Source organism: Vulpes vulpes, chromosome 1 (genome assembly GCF_048418805.1).
Source record: "Vulpes vulpes isolate BD-2025 chromosome 1, VulVul3, whole genome shotgun sequence".
Taxonomy (NCBI): Eukaryota; Metazoa; Chordata; class Mammalia; order Carnivora; family Canidae; genus Vulpes; species Vulpes vulpes.
The window spans coordinates 124354484-124376443 of NC_132780.1; positions in this window are offsets into that span (position 1 = coordinate 124354484).

The window sequence follows — 21960 nt, forward strand, 5'->3', positions numbered from 1 at the left end:
CTCAGCTCTGAGAAAGCAGTTCTGTATCTTCTCTCTCCCCAGAAGATCCAGTTTTGAATGCATTCTTTGAAACGTCCTCTTGGGAACATTCTGGAGAAGCAAAAAGTGCAACTAGCCAATTCTTCAAAAAAAAAAAAAAAAAAAGAAAGAAAGAAAAGAAAAAAAGAATGAAAAGGAAAAAAAAAAAAGGAAAAGGGAAAGAAAATAAAGTGTAAAAGGACGCAAAGTCTGTGTTGTGGTGGGAAAAGTCCCAGATGGGCAGGCCTGGGTGTTAGACCTGCTTCTGGTCCTAGCTTTGTGGAGTTTGCATGAGACACTCACTGTCTCTGGGCCTCAGGTTTTTAATCTGTAAAATGAGGAGGGTCCATGGGATTTTTTTTTTCTAGGTATCTATCTTCCACCTCCACCTCTGAAACTTTAGCTCCAGGGTTCCTCTGACATCTTCCCTTTGTTGTGTGTTAATCTCTTACTAGGATAGGATGCCTACAAGGTCTTTTAAAAAAAGGTTTTTTTGGCTTGCCTAATATTTACTTTGCACCCGAAATGACATATATTGTAGAATTTCCTGATTTGTTCACTTGGATTGTGAGGTAAATATCTTGGCAGTCACCACCCAGGTCAACAGAGAGAACTCTGACAGCCATCCGGGAAGTCTCTCCATTGCCCAGCCCATAAGGGCCCCCAATCTCCTTCCTCCCAAAAGCAACCACTAGCCTGGCTTTTATATCATCACTTTGGCTAGTTTCTTTACAATATTATCTCCCAAGTGCATCTTCCCACTTATTTGTTTTTGCTTTTGTTTTTGGCTTGATGTACCTTTTAAGTCTTTGTTACAATTACCAGTTGAAGAATTTAGGCCTTTTGACCTGTGGAGTTTCCCCACAGTCCGGCAATTGCACTTTTATGGGAGCAGTTCAGCATATTCCTCTCCTCTGCATTTCCTGGAAATTAGCAGCTGATCCAGAGGCTTCATCAGACTGAGGCTTGATCCGTTTTACAAGACTTCAGGTAGTGGGGTGTTCTTTGATCAAGAGACATGTGATACTTGGTGTTGGTTTTTTCTAAGGTTAGCAGCTGTAACACTCAATTCTTATATCCATGAATCCTATGAGGATTGCAAAATGATATTTTAATTCTGTCATTTTGTCTTTACTTATTAGCTGAATGCATTTATAAGGAGACATTTCCCCTCATCTAGTATTTGGTTACCAGGAGATAAGTTCATATAGTAAAGTCAGGATACATATTTGCTTCTTTCTTTTAATTGATTCCAATTTCAAGATAATCTTGTCAAGACATTGTCACCCTCAGAACGTAACTTTTAAGTTTCTTTCTTAATATTATTAAAAATTCATGGATTTAAAAATACTTGATAGATTTTAATCTACTGAAATTGCAGTCCTTATTAAAGCTCAAATTATTGCATCTTTGGCCAGTAGGTAGCTTCCTTCCTACCTGATATGACAGGATGTTCCAGTCTCATCATTTACATTTGCTGCCCGACACATGGAATCATCCATCTCTCCAAGAAGCTCTATTTTCTTTTCTTGACATTTTAAGATGACAATATGAGAACTGGCAGTATTCATTACTACTAGATTGGTAACTGTTTCTAGGACTTTCCAAAAGATAGAAGTAGGTTAGAATACTTCATGAGTTCATATTAATATTTCAAATTCAATTTCAGGACTACAGTGTTTTTATGTAACCTCTTCTATATTACATTACCTTTTCTTTCCTTTCTTCCATGTGGAAAATTCTGGTTCTCAAGAATAATAGGATTGGAATATTTACTAATTTGAAATTTATTCATTTGCTTTATTTCACATTAAACATACAATAATCTCAAAGTAACAATATTAAGACTACCGCCACTGATTATGATTCTTGAAAAGTTTTTTTGCATATAGTATCTATTTTATTATAGTTGTATTCTTTCTATATTATTAGCTTCTATAGCCATTGCATACTATAGAACTTTTCATTTAACCCTCATTTGGCCTTAGTTCTATAGGTAAATATCCATTTAATGCTCACCATTAGTTCCTTATTTCTCTCTATTCTAGTCATTTTGATTGTGTGAAAGCCTGTCCTCTAGTAGATTCCTTAGAAAGGGCTTATGGAAATAGTATTCACTGAGTTTTTGCACACTGATTACAGTTTGCCTATGCCATTTATAATCACAGGTCAATTTTGCTGGATATAAATGCTTGGCTTGCATTTTCTTGAAAATCTTAAATATATTTTGCAACTTATTCATAGCATTAAACGTTGCTGTCAAAAAGTGTGATATAGTTTACTTTTCTTTCCCTTTTAAGTTAGAATCTTTTTGCATAGATACCCAAAGAACTTTGTCTTTTTTTTTAAGCCCAGTGATTTTACTAGACAATGTCTATTGGTCATTCTTGTTTGATATTTCCTAAGTAATCAGTGTGTTCTTTCTTTCAAAATGTAGCCTCAAATGTAGCCTCAACTTTCAGGAAAGTTGTCTTTTTTTTTAAGGTTTTATTTATTTATTTATTCATGAGAGACACACAGACAGAGGCAGAGACATAGGCAGGAGGAGGAGAAGTGGGCAGCCCCGGGGGGCTCGGCGGTTTAGTGCCACCTTCCCCAGATCGAGTCCCGCATTGGGCTCGCTGCATGGAGCCTGCTTCTCCCTCTGCCTGCGTCTCTGCCCCCCCGCCCCCCCCCCCCCCCCCCCGCTCTCTAGTCTCATGAATAAATAAAATCTTAAAAAAAAAAAAAAGAAAGAAAGGAGTAGCAGGCTCCATACAGGAGCCCCATGCGGGACAGACGTTCCAGGAAGGTTGTCTTTAATTATAGTTTTTAATATTTATTGTTGGTTCCTTTGCTTTGGATTGCTTTCCTGGGGACTTCTATTATCTGTATGTTGGACCTCCCTCTTTTGCTGTCTTCAATATTTGTACTTTCCCTCAAGTCCCTTTAATTTCTTTACTCATTTCCTCATTTTGAAACTTTCCCTCCTTCTTATTTTCTCTTTCATTTAAGGCTTTATTTGTTGGGCTTATTTGCTCTTTTGTTCCTTATAGTTTAATCTTTATTTCCCCAAATGCTTTTAAAAAATTCTAATTCTTCTTTGAGTTCTGATCTTTTTTTGTTGTTGTTGTTTCTCTAATTCTGTGGTGTGTTATTTGTATATCATTCTTTTAGCCGTTTTAGAACATTACAGCTTTGATCTGATTTTTCATCATATCTTTCTGGCAAGTTTTCATTGTGGGCATATTATTGTTTCTTACTCTTTTTTAAAGTGAGTTTTTAATAGAGTTGACCTTACTAATTTTCCATTGCTCATTTTGACATGAGTTTTGTTTTCCTGAAATTTTAGAAGGAGGTTTGGTTCAAAATGCTTTTCTAACTTCACAGAGCTCACCATGTTTGTTGTTTCTGTGTGGTGTTAAAAAAAAATGGTGGGAGCACCTTGAATGGCTCAGTCAGTTAAACGTCCAACTCTTGATTTTGGCTTCGGTCATGATCTCAGGGTCATGGGATCAAGCCTTGCATAGGGTTCCATGCTGGGCATAGACCCTGCTTAACATTGTCTCTAACCCTGCCCGTACTGTCTTTCCTCCTCCCCCACCCCCACCCCCCCAAAAATTGGTGCCTGAATGTCTGTGATTTCCTGGCTTTGTTTCTCTCACTCACATATATCTGGCTCTTCCTTTTCATTGCACTTTAATTTTCTCTATCATGTCCGTTTTGTTTTGTTTTTTCACTTTTCTATTGTGGCAAAACATACATAAAATGTACCATTTTAACCATTTTTAAATGTACAATTTAGTAGTGTTAAGTACATTCACAGTTTTGTATAATCATTGCCAGTATTTCCAGACATTTTTTCATTATCCCAGATAGAAACTTTATACATATTAAGCAACAACTCCCCCAGACCCCACCCCCTCCTGTCAGTTTTGGTCTCTATCAATTTGCCTTTTCTAGATACCTCATATAGTTGGAATTATACAATATTTGTCTTTCCGTGTGAGTTTTATTTAACATAATGTTTTCAAGGGCCATCCATGTTGTACCATGCACCAAAACTTCATTGCTTCTTATGGCTGAGTAATACTCCATTGTATGTATAGACCACATACCACATTTGGTCTATTCATTCATCTATAGATGGACACTTGGGTTGACTCTTACCTTTTGGCCATTGTGAACAATGCCACTATGAATATTGGCATTCAAGTATCTGTTTTATTTCCTGCTTTCACCCCTATTGGGTTTATATCTAGGAATGGAATTGCTGGGTCATACAGTAAAGTCTCTTTATTTGAAGAACCAGTAAAACTTTTGGAGGAACCACTGAACTGTTTCCATAATGTTTGTACCATTTACAATCTCACCAGCAATGCACAAGGGTTTCAACTTCTCCACATCTTCACCAATATTTTTAAGATTTCTTTTTTGACCCATGTGTTATATACAAGTATGCTGTTTAATCTCCACATATTTTAGGATTTTCCAGTTATCTCTCTGTTATTGGTTTCTAGTTTAATTCCACTGTGGTGTGAGATCAGATGTATGATTTCTATCCTTTTAAATTAGTTAAGGTGTATTTTATGGTCCAGGATATGGTCTCTTAGTGAATGTTCCATGTAAGCTTGAGAAGAATGTGTATTCTGTTGTTGATAAAATAGTCTATAGATGTCAAATTTATATCCAGTTGATTGATGGTGTTGTTGAATTCAAATATGTCCTTACTGATTTTCTGCCTGCTGATTTGTCCATTTCTGATAGTGGTGATGAAGGCTCCTATTATAGTCGTGGATCAGTCTATTTCTCCTTGCACTTCTATCATTTTTTTGCCCCATGAATTTTTTTGCTCTGTGGTTAGGCACCTACAAGTTAAGATTATTATGTCTTTTTGGAGAATTGACTCCTTCATCATTATGTAATGCTCCTTTATCCCTGAAGACTTTCTTTGCTCTAAAGTCTATTCTTTCTGAAATTAATATAATTACTGCTGCTTTTTCTATCAGCCTTAGCATAGTATATCTTTCTCCAGCCATTTATTTTGAATTTCTATGTGTTTTTATATTTAAAGTGTGCTTGTTGCAGGCAACATATACTTGGGTCTTATTTTTTAACTACTGTGAAAATCTCTGTGTTCTAATCTGGCATATTGGGACCACTGATATTCAAAATAATTGCTGATTTGGTTGGATTAGTAGCTACCATATTTGCTACTATTTTCTCCTTGTTCTCCTTGTTCTTTGATCTTCACTGTGAGAACAAAGTTGAGCTACTGGAGGTAAAAACTTCACAAATGTGTGGGCCCCTGCCCTCTCCATGTCTGAGTTCCTCTGAAGGTTTTAACACTCAGAATTGTCCATACTGAGCTTCCATCAATTTGTCAATTACAGTTTGGTTTTTCCTATGCTGGCACTCATTAGTGCTTCTGCTTCTGGGTTTCTGCTCTCGTAAGTTGTGATTCTCTATATCCACTGGTCTATCTCCAATATTGGAAGCAGCAGTTTTCACAGGCAGTTTGCCCTGTGAAATCACTTCTCTCACAGACCTAAGAAGAATTGTTGATTGTTGTTTGTTCAGCTTTTTAAAAAAAAATTTTTAATTTTTATTTATTTATGATAGTCACAGAGAGAGAGAGAGAGAGGCAGAGGGAGAAGCAGGCTCCATGCACCGGGAGCCCGATGTGGGATTCAATCCCGGGTCTCCAGGATCACGCCCTGGGCCAAAGGCAGGCGCCAAACCGCTGCGCCACCCAGAGATCCCTGTTCAGCTTTTTATTTATTATGATGATTTCCAAACTTCTTACATAACAGATCAGAAACCAGAGGTTTCCTATCAGCATTATTAATTTTCTGGGTTTTTGAAATTTTATAATAGCCATCTTAATGGGTATGAGGTATATTCCATTATGGTTCTGATTTGTATTTCCCTGATGACTAATGCTATTGAGCATCTTTTCATGTGCTTATTGATCATCTGCATATTTTCTTTGGAGAAATGTCTGAATTATTTTGCCATTTGTTAATTAGATTGTTGGGGTGGGTGTCTCTGAATTGTAGGGTTTTTTAAAAATATATTCTCGATACTGATCCTTTGTCAAATATATGTTTGCAAATATTTTCTCCCATTCTATGGGCTGCCTTTTCGTTCTGTTGATTGTATCCTTGGATGCACAGAGTTTTAAATTTTGATGAGGTACAGTTTGTTTTTTCTTCTGTTGCTTGTGCTATTCATGTCATAAACTACTACAAAATCCAGGGTCATAAAGACTTTCTCCTATATCTTCTTCTAAAAAATTTATAGTTTTATCTCTATATTTAGGTCTTTAATCCATTCTGAGTTAATTTTTATATGATGTTAGGTAAGAGTCCAACTTCATCCTTCCACATGTGGGTACCTAGTTTTCTCAGGACCATTTGTTGAAAAGACTATGTTTTTCTCATCAGATGGTCTCGGCGCCCTTGCCAAAAATTAATTGACCAAATATGCAAGGGTTTATTTATACTGTCTATTCTATTCCATTGGTCTATATTTCTGTTCTTATGCCAGTTTAATACTGCTTTGATTACTGTAGCTTTGTATTAAGTTTTAAAATCATGAAGTGTGAGACTTCCAACTTTGTTCATCTTTTTTTTTTTTTTTTTTTTTTTGAGATTGTTTTGACTCTTGGAGGTTCCTTGAGATTTCATGTAAATTTTAGGATTTCTTTTTCTTTCCTACAAAAACCACCATTAGGATTTTGATAGGGATTACATAGATTGCTTTGGTAGCATTGTCATCTTAACAATACTATCTTGCAACCCATGAACACAGGATGTTTTCCTATTTATTTAGGTCTTCTTTAATTTATTTCAGCAGTGTTTTATAGTTTACAGTGAACAAGTCTCGCCTTAGTTAAATTTATTCTTAAGTATTTTCTTCTTTTTCATGCTATCAAAAATGGAAGTATTTTCTTAATTTCCTTTTCAGATTGTTCATTGCTAATGTATAGAAATATAGCTGATTTTTGTTTATTGATTGTGTACCTGCCCTGTTACGTCAGTTTTATTCCACTTAAAAAAATTTCTTCTTAGAAAGAAGCCAGTACTAAAAGGAAGACCTGTTTGGTCATTTTCAAGAGTTAATGAGAGCTAAACTGCACCAGTCCCAAGCTCTGGTTAGTGACTGGAGATGAAGAGGGTTTACTCAAAGTTATAGGAAATATATCACTTAGACTGAAAAATGGTATGGCCCAGACACACAAACCTAGCACATATACTTGGTTTGTCAAGATGAAATAAATCTGCTTCAGAGAGAAACTTGTGTTTTGCTTCCTTCAATGTCCTGAAATAATGCAAGTTAGCTCCACTGCCCCTAAGCAAGAAACTAGTTGTAGAATATATTCCTTTCCTTAGTGGAGAAGGGGTGTCTATTTATGTATACTGCTTTCCCAGGAAGTTTAATCTGCAAGCGCTGGCCTCCATCTGTCTCTGCATATCCTCTGCACTTCCTATCTCTGGATCCTTTCCCTGGCCTGGCCCCCTTCGCTGCTGGCCCTTGTTAGGAAAGTTAAAGGAGAGGGGAAGGGAAAAAAGAGAAGTTAAAATGTTCACAATTTATTAATCTCTCACAAGTATAGCATAATAAAAGTTAAAGACTTGCTGGTTCTCAACTCTGTCTTCATGTTGGATTCACCTGTGGAGCTTTTTAAAAATACTTATGTCTGTATATCCTCCTCCAGAAATTGATTCAGTTGGTCTGGGGTGCAGCCTGGGGATGATTTTTTTTTTAATTCCCCATAATTCAGATGTGAGACCAGAGTTGAGAACTACTTAAAGCTTAGGTTAAACCCATAACAGAAAGAACAATTTAGAAATCAAACAATTGTGCTTCTATTTGTTTTTCAGTCTGTAAGGCTAATTATTTGTTTAAAGACCAGTACCTTGACCAGAAGAATTAAAAAATGAAAATACATAATACTGAACTGCAGAAAGTGTTTGTGTACTTGTTCCTGTAGTAAATATCTATAAACTGATTTTCTGTACAGTTGACCCTTGAACAACATGGTTTCAACTGTGTGTGGGCCCACATATACGTGGATTTTTTACAGTACGACATTGTAAATGCATGTTCTCTTCTTCCTTAATAATATTGTCTTTCAGGACACCCTAGGTGGTTCAGTGGTTTAGCACCGCCTTCAGCCCAGGGCGTGATCCTGAAGACCGGGGATCCAGTCCTACGTCGGGCTCCCTGCATGGAGCCTGTTTCTGCCCGTGTCTCTGCCTCTCTCTCTCTGTGTCTCTCATGAATAAATAAATAAAATCTTAAAAAAATATATTGTCTTTCCCCTAGTTTGTTTTATCATAACAATATAGTATATAATACATATAACATACAAAATATGTATTAATCAACTGTTTATGTTATTGATAAGGCTTCCATTCAGTAATAGGCTATTAGTTAAGTTTGGGGGGACTCAAAAGTTAGACATAGGTTTTCAACTATGTAGGGGGCTGGGACCCCTAGTACCCCTCCCCTCACACTGTTCAACGGCCCAATGCACTTTATTTTTTTTTAAGGTTTTATTTTTTTTAATTTTCCCTTTTTATTTTTTAAGATTTTATTTATTCATGAGAGACACACAAAGAGAGGCAGAGACATAGAGAGGGGAGAAGCAGGCTCCATGCAGGAAGCCCCATATGGGACTCGATCCCAGGACTCCGGGGTCACACCCTGAGCCAAATGCAGATGCTCAACTGCTGAGCCACCCAGGTGTCCCCTATTTATTTATTTTAGAAACAGAGAACAGGCATGCACACAAGGGGGGAGGGTCAGAGGGGGAAGAAGAAGGAAAGAATCCCAAGCAGACTCCATGCTGAGCTCAAGTTCCACAGAGGACTCATCTCACAACCCTGAGATCATGACCCTGAAATGATGACCTGAGGTGAAACCAAGAGTCAGATAGATGCTCAACCGACTGAACCACCCAGGCACCTAAAGGGTCAATTGCACTTTAAATCCTATTATTTCATGCCTTATCATTAATATAATTGAAAAAGCTAGCCTTTCATGGGAAAGTATTTGACTACAAAGCCAGTAATTAAAATATAATTCCTAACTCCAGAAAAAAAATGTTTAAATTATTTTTTTTAATTAGAAAAGTCACAATTCTAATTTCTAGGAAAAGAAATAAAGGAAAGAACAGTATAGTGGGTAGAAAATAAAGGGTAGCCATCATCTTACCCACAGCTGCACACTGCAATCCTCTACTGAGAATTTCTTGGGTATCTTTCAGGAAAGGGCTATTTCATTATATCACTTCTTCTAATAATAACTATAAAATTTATTTCAAGATGTTATACTTAGTATGCTAGAAGCAAATTTAATCCAAATCAATGATTTCAAGCCGTAGAACTCCCAGAATTTCAAGAGGTGATCAGAATGGATAGAGTGGGGACGTGGGCCAGACCCCTAAGCATCCACCCACTCCTTGTCCAGAGCAGCTCTGCTTTTCTTGATTTTATGTACTAAACTTTCATGTATGACATTGCAAAACACTTCAATCCTTTGTTTTATATAGTCAGAAAGAATAACAACAGTTTAAATAAAGACAAATATGGACTCAAGTGATCACTTTCTATACTTTCACATTCTATCTACCATCCTCCCTCACATTCTACTACTAAGCCTATAGGTTCTCTATTTTCTCACCTTCCCCACCAAACACAAATGTAGAAGTTTATCTTAGAAACTACAGAGGGAAGTGCTATTAAAGCACAGCACAGCAAAGACCACATTTAAGGACAAAATGAGTACATGAAAATCATGGCTGAGAAATCCATCTATTGTGTAAAACAAAATTTGGGGGCATTTTATAGGTAAGTCCCTTGATTTATGAATTCTGTAAGCTCAATTTTCTGCATTAGGAGAGTCTACAGCCAGATGAGATCATCTATTAAAAGTTCCTTTGAGGGAAATGGAAGTGAGAGGGTATGGGACCATGGACAAGTAACTTAAATTCTTCTGGCACTTAATTTCCTAATTGTTAAAAATGAGATACAGGTGAAATAAACCCCGACTGCTCCATAGTATTGTTTTGAAGGTTGACTGAGAAGATACACTGAAAAGCATGCTAGCAGAGTGCTTGATACATAATAATTGTTCCACAGATGGTAACTATTATTCTGTGGAGTATCAATTAGTTATTCAATCTTGCCATGCCAAATTCAATACTCTGGCCTCTGGTGGGCTGAATTCACAAATTCATTATTTGTGAATATACAAAGTGAATGAATGGGTACATTTACTATATTACTTACCTGTGGAAAAAATTTTTTAAAGGTTTTCATTGCAAAACAAACCAACCAAACTATATTATAATAACAAAATGGAATTTCTAAGAGAGGGGGGAAAAACAATAGACGAAATCCTTTTTGGGGAAATTCTTCCTCTGGATTACCTCTGCATGTTTTATAATAGTCTCCAACAGGTCCATGTTCCCAGCAGAAAAACTGGTTAATTAAGTCAAGAGCTGTCACATAAACAGAAGCCTGACATTAGAAAGTTAAGTAAAATAGCAGCATTCCAGATTTCTTCTTTGTTGGTCTTTCAGGGCTCATCTGGTCCCTCTCCCTACCACCAGAAAGACCATACCTGAACCGTCTTCGGTGCAAATCCTCCTTTTCTTCCTGGTAACAGGAGAAGCAGATTTTAACTTAGCTAGGAGTTCCAGTGACTGGACATTCTGCCTGGAAAGTTTTTTTCTTATGTCTCTGTAATTATTAATGCTGCTAATAAAATCCTCTCAAATTATGACAGTGACAGCAATTCTAAGTAGTTACAGATTTAACAAGATAGACTCAGGATCTATACTGAAGAAAACTGGGGCAAAACCACTATTGAAACACACAAAACAATATTTGAATAAATGGAAAATTATATTATGTTCCTAGAAAGAAAGAAAATATGAAACTGGTAATTCTAGGGATGCCTTGGTGGCTCAGCGGGTGAGTGTCTGCCTTTGCTTCAGGTCGTGATCCCGGGATCATGGGATCGAGTGTGGAGTCTGCTTCTCCCTCTGCCTGTGTCTCTGCCTCTCTCTCTCTCTCTGTGTCTTTTATGAATAAATAAAATCTTTTAAAACAAGCAACTGGTAATTCTAATACATTTAATATATACATTAGATGTAGTTCCAATTAGAAGTCCAACAGTGTTTGTCTTAGAAATAGGTAAAATGGGGGTGGCCTGGGTGGCTCAGTCAGTTGAGCGTCTGACTCTTGGTTTCGGGCTTAGGTCATGATCTCCGAGTCCTGAGATGGAGCCTCTGTCTGGGCTCTGCATTCAGTGCAGTCTGCTTCAGAATCCCCTCTTAAAAAAAAAAAAAAAAAAGAATCCCCCTCTTTCTCCCTTTGCCCCCTCTGACTTATCTCTCTCTCTCTCTCTCAAATAAATAAATACATAAATCTTAAAAAAAAAAGAGTAAAATGATTCTAAAGTTCACACGGGAAACAAATGCCAAAGAACTAATGCAACTATAAAAATGTAAGAAAGGAGAGAGTGTATATGTGGAGGGGCTTACTAAGATACCAGTCAGTCAATACACTTTACAAATTCAAATCAGTAGGGCATTTGTGGAACAGAGAAAAAAATTGATAATTACATGACAGTGGTTATCATAAATGTGCTAAAGTGGTAGTTCAATGGGGGAAAAAATGAACTATTTAAAAAAAAAGCGCAGGCACAACTGGCTACCCATCTGAAAGAAAATCAAAATGGACTAAATTTAAAAGGAAATTGCAAATGAATTAAAGATTTAAATGTAAAAGAAAAATAATTTTAAAACTTGAAGAAAAATATCTAGGAGATTACACATGCACAATCTACGGTTGGGGGAGACTTTCCATATTAAGAAACAGGAAACTACAAAATACAAGACAGGTATATTTGACCATATACAAATATATTGTAAATATACATAGTCAAAGGTACTAAAACAAAGTTAGTAGCAATCAAGATGTCTGGAAAAATGTTTGTGCTACTATATTCTCACAAAGGATTTCTTTCTATACAAAACACCCTTAAAAACTGATAAAACCAGCAACAGAAGAAACCGAGACACAAATAATCAATTCACTAGTTGAAGTCAAAAGACCCAACAAACATGAATATGCCCAAATGCACTAGAAATTAGAGAAATAAAAATGAAAGCAACATAAAATTACTTGATACCCATCACAGCGGCAGGCATAAAAATAGCCACTGATCAATTAAATTATCAGCAAGAATCACAATTGCAATGAAATGAAACACATCAAATAAATGTAATTTATGGACTCATAATGACACTAAAACCAATGAAGGATGCCTGGGAACCAATTCATTATTTCAAAAACTGGTAAAAACCTGGAAAGAACCTAGCATTTTTCTTGTCTTATACATATAAACTGTATCATTGGGTAACCAAATAGCAGAGGTGAGAAAGTTTTTACAACATTAATGAAAAAGGACAGAGTTGGACTACCATTTTGCAACCTATGTCTCTGCCTTCTCTCCATGTCTCTCATGAATAAATAAAATCTTTTAAATAAATAAATAAATAAATAAATAAATAAATAAATAAATAAAATAAAAAAATAAAAAAATAAAATAAAATACATGAAATGGGAAATGGATAGGACAGGATTGGCCATGGTGAGATAATCACACCCTGGGCTTAAGGCAGATGCTCAACTGCTGAGCCACCCTGGTGCCCCTGGAGTCAAAAGTTCTTATGGTAGCTAACCGATGCCCCCAAGTTCCAGCTCAAGTATTCAGCATGACTCTGGAGCCAGTCAGCATCTTCCTATGATAGACACAGTGGTTCCCTTGGGGAGACGGAGGTTCTGTGGGATTATGGTGGAAGCCACTCCTGGAAGCCCAGTCTAGAGCTTGCTACTTGGGTCCCTCTAATACTTTCATAAGTCCTGAGTTCCCCACATTAAATCTTTTTCTACTTAAGATAACTAGTTTCTATAATATACAATGAACCAAATTGTTGAGTAAATGGTAGTATTGTATTTCTGTATCATGGAATATGAAACAGCCATTGGAGAGAATATATTGGAGGCATACTAAATGACTTTCTGGTTATCAAGAGGGATTTTTATTTCTAAGAGTGAGAAAATAAAAATATAGAAAAGTAAGCATAACATGACCCATTTTTGTGAAATAATGATTAACTCCCTAAAATGTCTATGAACAGCAGGATCTATATAGGATTTTGTGAGCATGGAGAAAATATTGGGTTATGAATAAGGTTATAGACATATAATTAGGGAATAGAAATATGGATGAAGAGGGAAGGTGTTGAAAAAAATAGCAAGCATGATATGATCCTATATATATGTTTACTTGTGTATGCATATTGCATGCACAAAGAATGCTTGAAAGGATAGCATCTCAGGATGATGGGATTATAGGTGGGATTCACTTTCTTTATAAATTTATATAAAGATCAAATTTTTACAGTGATCATTTTTAAGAAGATTTTATTTGAGAGAGAGCATGCGCACCTGTGTGTGAGTGGTGGGCGGGGCAGAGGGAGAGGGGGAAGGGGAGAAGCAGACTCCCCATTTAGTGGAAAGCCTGACACAGGGCTCCCACCCCTGGACCCTGAGATCATGACCTGAGCCAAAGTCAGCGGTTTAACTGACTGAGCCATCCAGGAACCCTTCATTTGTTTTTGTTTTGTTTTGTTTTGTTTTGTTTTGTTTTGTTTTGTTTTGTTTGTAGGATCAGAAAATATAAAGGTATCTTCATTGTGGAAAAAAAAGGCAAAAAAAAAAAAAAAAAAGTAATTTACCATAGTAGCAAAAGCTGTAAGGTACCTGCAAATAAATCCCACAAAATTTTAACAAGATCTTTATGGGGCAAATAAATGGAGCATTACACAATAGTAATGAATTAAAGGTCTCAGAATAATAAAGATGGTAATTCTCCAAATTAAGCTAGAAATTCAAAGCAATTCCAGTAAAATCTCAAGAGGATTTTTCACGGAACTTGACAAACTGATTCCTGAATATAGTTCAATTTGGAAGATGAAAAAGGAGAAAGAATCATCCTATCAGACATCAAGACATTATAAATCTGCAATAATTAAAAGCATCATATTGCACAGAGGCAGATAATGCATAAGTCAAACAGACTTGAGAGAGTGGCAATAGACCCACAGATATTGTAGAACTTGGTGAGAGACAGAGGTGACATTACCCATCAGTGGGAAAGACAACATGGCAAACAAACACAGATTGTGGGCCTCCTTTCAGAATTCGCCTTAGAAAGGCTACAGAAGCGATGGGTGGGTTAATGACTAAGAGAATATAAAAACATTGAGAAACATTCAAGAAGACAGGAAGCGGTTTTGTTCGAGTATGTATTTGGGAAATGGTAGCTTAGAATAATAAAAGAGGACAGGTTGTGGAAGAACAATTTTATTGTGTTTTCTTCCCTCCTCCACACTGTCCTGGGTGAGTAACTGCTCACCTGGGCCCCTCTGTGGGGCAGGACAAGAGTGACGCCAGGACAGGGCTACTGGATATTAGAATAACATGGCAGAGCTGGAATGTGGCTGGTGGAGAGTGGCTAACCACAGGTGCAGATCAGTGTTGGGACCTCTGAGCAGTCCTTACTCCCATCCAATCCTCAGGAAGGATTGAAAAAGAGCAGAGCTGAGGGAAGAGATATGGGCAAAGCCAATTCATGTGGGTGGGTAAAGAGGGAGTGACTACATCTAGAGTGAAATAACAGAAGTCACCAGTCTAAGGACTATTTCCTGCCACTGTGACCACCGCCCCATGATGTCATACACATTGTATAAACTCATCATGAGAGGTCGTAAGAGTATGGATTTCAGTCTCTTCTCCAAGGTATGCATTACCTGTGTCTAGGTAGCTAGTGTTCCCAAGGTAATATGAAATTATAGGGGGAAAAATTATACAAACAAGGTGCACATACTTAATGGTCCATGCTAAAGGGAACAGAATCAATAGATCAAAGATTTTAAATATACATAATAAATTAATTGAACAAGATTATTATCGAATGAGATAATATGAGTAATTGGAAATATGAGCAGGGGGAATCCCTGGGTGGTTCAGCAGTTTAGCGCCTGCCTTCTGCCCAGGGCATGATCCTGGAGTCCCGGGATCGAGTCCCATGTCAGGCTCCCTGCATGGAGCCTGCTTCTCCCTCTGCCTGGATCTCTGCCTCTCTCTCTCTCCCTGTGTCTCTCATGAATAAATGAATAAAATCTAAAAAAAAAAAAGGAAATATAAAGCAGGAACAAGCATTTATAAAGAAGAACAAACTGTTCCTCTAATATAACAACTGAAATTAATAATAAATGAGGGACACTGGGTGGCCCAGTGGTTGAGCATCTGCTTTCCGCTCAGGGTGTGATCTCGAAGTCCAGGGTTCGAGTCCCGCATCAGGCTCCCCCCAGGGAGCCTGCTTCTCCCTCTGCCTGTGTCTCTGCCTCTTTCTCTGTGTTTCTCATGAATAAATACATAAAATCTTAAAAAAAAAGAATTAAAGAAATGAATTTATCAACGAAATAGATATAGGTGAAGAACAAATTAGTGTGGGGAAAGACTAGATTAGGAAACCTTCCTCATAAAAGTTAAGAATAGACAAAGAGATGGCAAAAATAAGAGAAAAGTTAAGGGACATAAGAGTTTGAAGTAAAAACTAGCTTAAAAGAGATCAAAGAGGGCAGCCCTGGTGGCACAGCGATTTAGTGCCGCCTGCAGCCCGGGGTGTGATCCTGGAGACCCGGGATCCAGTCCCACAGAGAGCTCCTTGCATGGAGCCTGCTTCTCCCTCTGCCTGTGTCTCTGCCTCTAAATCAATCAATCAATCACTCAATCTTTTTTTTAAAAAGAGAGATCAAAGAAAGAGAGAGGAAAACAAATTATAATACTGGAAGAAATATTGACTGAGAATTTTCCAGAATTAGAAAAAAGTGTAAGATTATTGATTTAAAGAGCTCAGACAGCACTAAACTGGAGACAGTAAAAAGCACACAAACACAGGAATGTCATACTCATTAGAGTAAAACTGAAGATCAAATCCAGAGAAAATTCCAAAGGCCTCCAGAGAGAAAAATTCTATCACCTTCAAAGCAGTAAGGATCTGCTCTGTGACATGCTTCTAGATAGCCATCCTGAGAGCCAGAAGACAGCAGTGTAGTGTAATATGCAAAGAGCTAAAGGAAAACAAGTTTGAACCTTGGATTTTCTATCAAAATAAGGCTCTAAATTTATTGATTTTTCCCTTCATTTATGAGACGGCTTAAGATTTACCTTTCATTTCTTTTCTGAGCTCTGCTAGTTCTTTATCGTCTCCTGTTGTCTCATGTTGTCCCTAAGCTCTTGTTTCTCTGCTTAATGCTCTTGATTTGAGTAAACAGCTGTTTATAATTGTTTTATTTATTTTTTTAAAGGTTTTCTTTATTTATTTATGAGAGACACAGAAAGAGAGGCAGAGACATAGGCAGAGGGAAAAGGAGGCTCCATGCTGGGAGCCTGATGTGGGACTCAATCCCAGGACCCCAGGATCACGACCTGAGCCAAAGGCAGAGGCTTAACCACTGCCCACCCAGGTGCTCCTATAATCCAGTTTTCAAAATTCATGGTCAAATATTTAGTCACAACTTTTATCTACTCTTTGGCAACACTTTTCTGTCAAGTGTTTTTATTTTTTTTATTTTTATTTTTTTGTTTTTTTATTTTTTTTCTTATAAGCGTTTTTAGTTGCATTTTTCTATTTTTCTATTTTCTATTTTTCTATTTTATTTTTTTTATTTTTATTTTTTTGTTTTTTATTTTTTTTCTTATAAGTGTTTTTAGTTGCATTTTTCTATTTTTCTATTTTCTATTTTTCTATTTTCTATTTTTCTCCTCAAAATACTTTAGTATAGATTCTCAGGGATTCCTGGGTGGCTCAGTGCTTTAGCGCCCTGCTGCCTTCGGCCCAGGGTGTGATTCTGGAGTCCCGGGATCGAGTCTCACGTCGGGCTCCCTGCATGGAGCCTGCTTCTCCCTCTATGTCTCTGCCTCTCTCTGTGTGCCTCTCATGAATAAATAAATAAAAAAATTTTTTAAAAAAAGATTCTCTGTCGATCCTTCTAGGCGACTCAGTTTTTGAAGCACATAAGGAAGGTTTCCCTGGATCGGCTATCTGCAGAGTGCTTGTGTGTAAGAAAGGTTGGAATTTTCCTTAATGCTCAAGAGTTCAGTGCAGTGATTTGCTTAGTGTTTCTCCACACAGTAACAGGCATCTATCTGTGTGTTTCCCTCCAATGTAAAGCCTGTGGATCTTCTTCCTGTGTCATAAACTAAGGATTTAAAACTTCTCTCTTTGAGTGAGCTAGTCACCGTTGAGAAGTGTGCTTTGCTAGCTCTTTCTGCATCTAGACTCATGGCATCTACCCTCTATTCCCTCTCATCTGCACCCTGCTGGACAACTTCCACTTTTGGCAGTCCTTCTCATCTGTGGCTTGGTTTTAGAGCTGTCTCCTGCTTTCCCTCACATGTGGAGTTTGTACTCTTGTTCATCTTGATTTCTACAAAAGAAGGGAAAAGATTCTACGATCCCACATTGAAATCCAATGGAAACTATTATTTAACATGAGGGTGAAACTAAAATATTCAAGTCCTCAGAAAGTCACCACACAAAGATACTCTCTGAAAGTGACATCATCCAGGAGAAAAATAAATAGGGAGGGCACTGAAGTTAGCAGTATTAAAGGAAGAAAGAAACAACAGGAATGCAAAGCTAAAATTCTGTATGACATCAGCATGGTTTGAGTGTCTATCAGAGGTACGTGCCTAGTTCCTTTGGTATTGGGAGTTCTCTCCTTGGAAAATAAAGCATTTGAGCTGAAGAGAATTTGAAATTAAATCTCCTCATTTGGCAGTTTCTGGTGCCCTCGGTCCCTCAGAGGCACACTTTGTCTCATTTACCTTTACATGCTCAGTGTGTAGCACGCAGTAGAGAGATGATAAATTATAAATGAATGAAAGTCCTATAGAATATGAAGACAATCACTTGATCATCTGACTCATGATTCAGAGCTCTTGCTCTTCTAATGCACCATTATTAAAATAAACCTATCCCCAGACTTAAATATCACTGCCTAAGTGTCTTATATTCATCAGTGATCTATCTTGACCTCTTCCCAAAATTTGGCCAAAGATACAAAACTACAATTTCTCATATTCTTTCTAACTTAGGGGCTGAAGGAGTTGCTTTATGCATTAGTCATCCATTATTACAGGAATCTGATCAGATGGATTTTTAATCCAGTTGGGATGGGGGGATGGGAGAGGTAATGAGAGAGGGCTCAGTTCTCTGGTGAAAAAAATGATCATTAGCTTTGTGGTGGGGGAAGAATGGAGGAGTGGCATACAGGTCACTGCTCTAAATAGTGAAGGCCCACTTGCTCAAATATTTATTTATTGACTTGCTCTAGTTTGTGTCTCATATTCCACCAATATCCCTATCCTAAGACAGCAGCAAGTCTGATAGTATTGACCTAAAAAAAATTCATTTTCTCTCCATCCATTGAGGCCCTGGATTTGAAAATTTATTTTTCCTTTACTCCTTTCTTCTTGCCAAACCACAAACAAACTACTACCCTCGAAGAGGGTCTGTTCTGCTTGTTTTGGAGCTGCTGACTTTGGAAATATTTGATTCTGGTATCCTATCCCCTTCTTGGCCTAGAGCTCCCAGCCAAGTGCAGAATAATCTGGAAAGGATGGTGGGGTAAAAATATGTACCTTGGCTGTGTGCTCCCTACTGAGCAGCAGAAATTTCTTGTTATAGATCTAAACAAATGCGTAAGCCTACATCTCCAAAGGGGACCAAATTTTCTCCTGGATAGTTTATACCTCTACAGGTCTTCTTGAAGTACCCATGAAGAAATGAACCCTTTTACCCTCTGGGCAGAGCAGATGGTAGTGCTGGAGTCCCGGAAATGTCAGAACTCATTATGAATGCCAGGATCCATGGGAGAAAAACTCACGTAGCTGTCCCTATCTACTTTAAACACAAGGGTTTTTGTTTTGTTTTTAAGATTTTTAGAGACAGCACGCCTGTGAGAGAGAGAGAGCATGCGCAAGGAGGGGGTGGGGGAAGGCAGAGGGAGAGGGAGAAGCAGGCTCCCCACTAAGCAGGACCCTGGGATCATGACCTAAGATGAAGGCAGACACTTAATCAACTGAACCACCCCAGCCCCTAAACACAAGTTTAAATAATGACTTTTGATGGAATTGGTCAAGTGATAAGTGGGAAGATTGTTTTACTAGTATTATGCCACATGCTACAGAGAGATTTTAAAAACACTGTGTGCCTTTCATAAAGCAAAACTTTAAGTATCTAGCAGAGTATATATATATATATACACACATACATGGATCAATTATATATAGTGATCATTATCATCTATTTAGTGTTATAATTCACAAGGCAGTTTTTACCTATGTTATTTAATCCTCACAATAAATTCCAAGGGGAATTCCTTATTAGACAATGATAGTAGAGAAAGAATGGCTTACAGTTGGATTCTGGTGACAGATTTGGAGCTCTAGGGGCTCAAGGGGTCATGAGAGTTAGCTGCTCTCAGGGAGACAAAATAGTGAAGATAGACTGAAAAATCGGAGTATCTCTTCAAGGAGTTAGTTGTGTGGCTTTGAGCAAGTGTCTATTTTTTGGATTTCAGTTTCCATATTTCTAAAAATGAGACTAGAGAATCATAGGTAAAAGGGACCTATAAAAGTCCCGTAAAAAAATAAAGCAAAAATTACCGACAATCTTCTTTATACCAGGAGTATTTTGAACTTCTAAGTAGGGAATATTGATAGAAATGGTGATGTTCAAAAATTAGTCCTGAGATAGAATTATTAATAGAGGTATCAGTAGTATCAGAGGTTTTTTTTTTTTTTTTTTGATCATAGATGACAAATAATGATCTCCCTTCTATAAATCTTCTCTAGAGTTGGCAGGGCCATTCCACTGATTAGGAAAATAACCTGTCTACTTCATATATGGTTCTGAATACCATGAGCAGAACCTTCACAGTCGACTAATTGAAAGATGTCGTTAAAATGCTAGAATACAATATTAAATAGGAGGTCAAATCATGGAGTGACCAAAGAATTTTTAGTCAAATCCCCACAATATATAACTGTAAAACAAGGTTCATACAGAAAAACAGGAGCAGAACCTGAACCTCGGTCTCCTGATCTCCAGTCTGCCTCGTTTCATCATTCTTTATGGCCTTAAGAGCAGACCTAGCTTCAAGGACAGATGAGTTTGTGTTAAATGTGAAGTCTTTCTCTGGGCAGCTGAGACCACTTGTTTAGTCAGAACCTGAGCTTTGAAGAACTGCTCAGTTCTAGCTGGTCAGGAAGGACCTGGGTCCCCCTGAGCTATCCTAGCACGATGCCACTCAACATCAAGAATGACAATGTGAACACTATCTGGAAAGGAACTACAGCCCTAATATGACCTGTAGTAGAATATAATGGCTGAACCAACTTTAACAGGATTATAGGAAGTGGTAATCTGACTGCATTCTGCTTGATAAATCATATCTGGAGTTCATCTGCTCACTACTGGATTTAAGTTTTAAGACACTGACAAAGTGCAGGACATCAAGAGGGCAAGCGGGATGGTGAGGGCTCTTTAAATGTTGTAAGTCACAGGTTATACACTGCCCTCGTTTTCAAAGTGCTCTGGGAGGATAGGATAGGCTGGTAGGATGAATTATCCCTGCAATGGTGACAAAGTTAAATGTTTCACCTTATCTCCTCCCCTCCTAAATATTAAAAAATCTGTGGCTTCTCCACAGCACAAGTAGCGTGTGGATATTTGCTCAACAAGTGGATTTTGCTTCAGAAGTTAATAATGGGAATAAAGAATTAAAAAAACAAAATACAGGGAGGCTAATGCTAGGGGCTTGGATGTGTGTAATAAAGCTACAAACTGTTCCATGAATTTACCAACACGGAGAGAAAATCAAGTGAAGCCGAGATGACTGTTTGTCAGGGGTTAAGCCAAGTCCAGCAATTGTTAGCTGCCTATGATAGGATAGGCACCAAGTGCCACGGGAAGTGTCAACGATGAATCAATGCTAGTCCCTGATTGGAAGAAGCATACAGGGTAGGAAAGACTGACATGGAAACAGATGCATGAGTCAATAGAGGCAAGTAAAAGGGACAACAGTAGCACCATGGAGTCTGAAGGAGTAAGCGTCTGTCAGTAGGAGCAAAATGGTAGTCCAGGCAAAAGGAATATACATGGTGCACTCAGGATTCCATTAATAGGAAGCATCACTATAGAAAAGATTCCTTCATTAGGCAGAAGTGTGAGATAGATGACTTTTAAAGTCTTCAACAATTCAACTTTAAGCCCTTCAGAAGTTTCTAACATCTTACCATCTCTGATAATAATTTTCAGAGAGGTCCTATTCAGACCAGCTGCTTGAAAAGAAAAGAAAAGAAAAGAAAAGAAAAGAAAAGAAAAGAAAAGAAAAGAAAAGAAAAGAAAAGGAAAGGAAAGAAAAAAGGAAAGAAAGAAAAGAAAAGAAAAGAAAAGAAAAAAAGAAAAGAAAAGAAAAGAAAAGAAAGAAAAGTGTTCAGTTCTCTACAAATGGTGTATGAAAACATCAAAATATAAGGTGAATTGAAGCAATTCTGAGAAGGTAATGTAGAATCAACAGATCTAAAAAATGATTAAGTGTTAGTTAGCTTATAAATCAAGTCCAGCTTTATCTGGTGGTATGCTTAAATTCTAGATTCCTAAACATAATTTTTGAGAAAGGGCTTCTTAATCTAATAACGGAAACTTGAGCCAATTGTCAATCAAAACTCACCGAGTATTTACTGCTCATGTTGCGAGGTGATCTCTTTACTAACGATTCCTTCATTCAATGAATAAACGAAACAT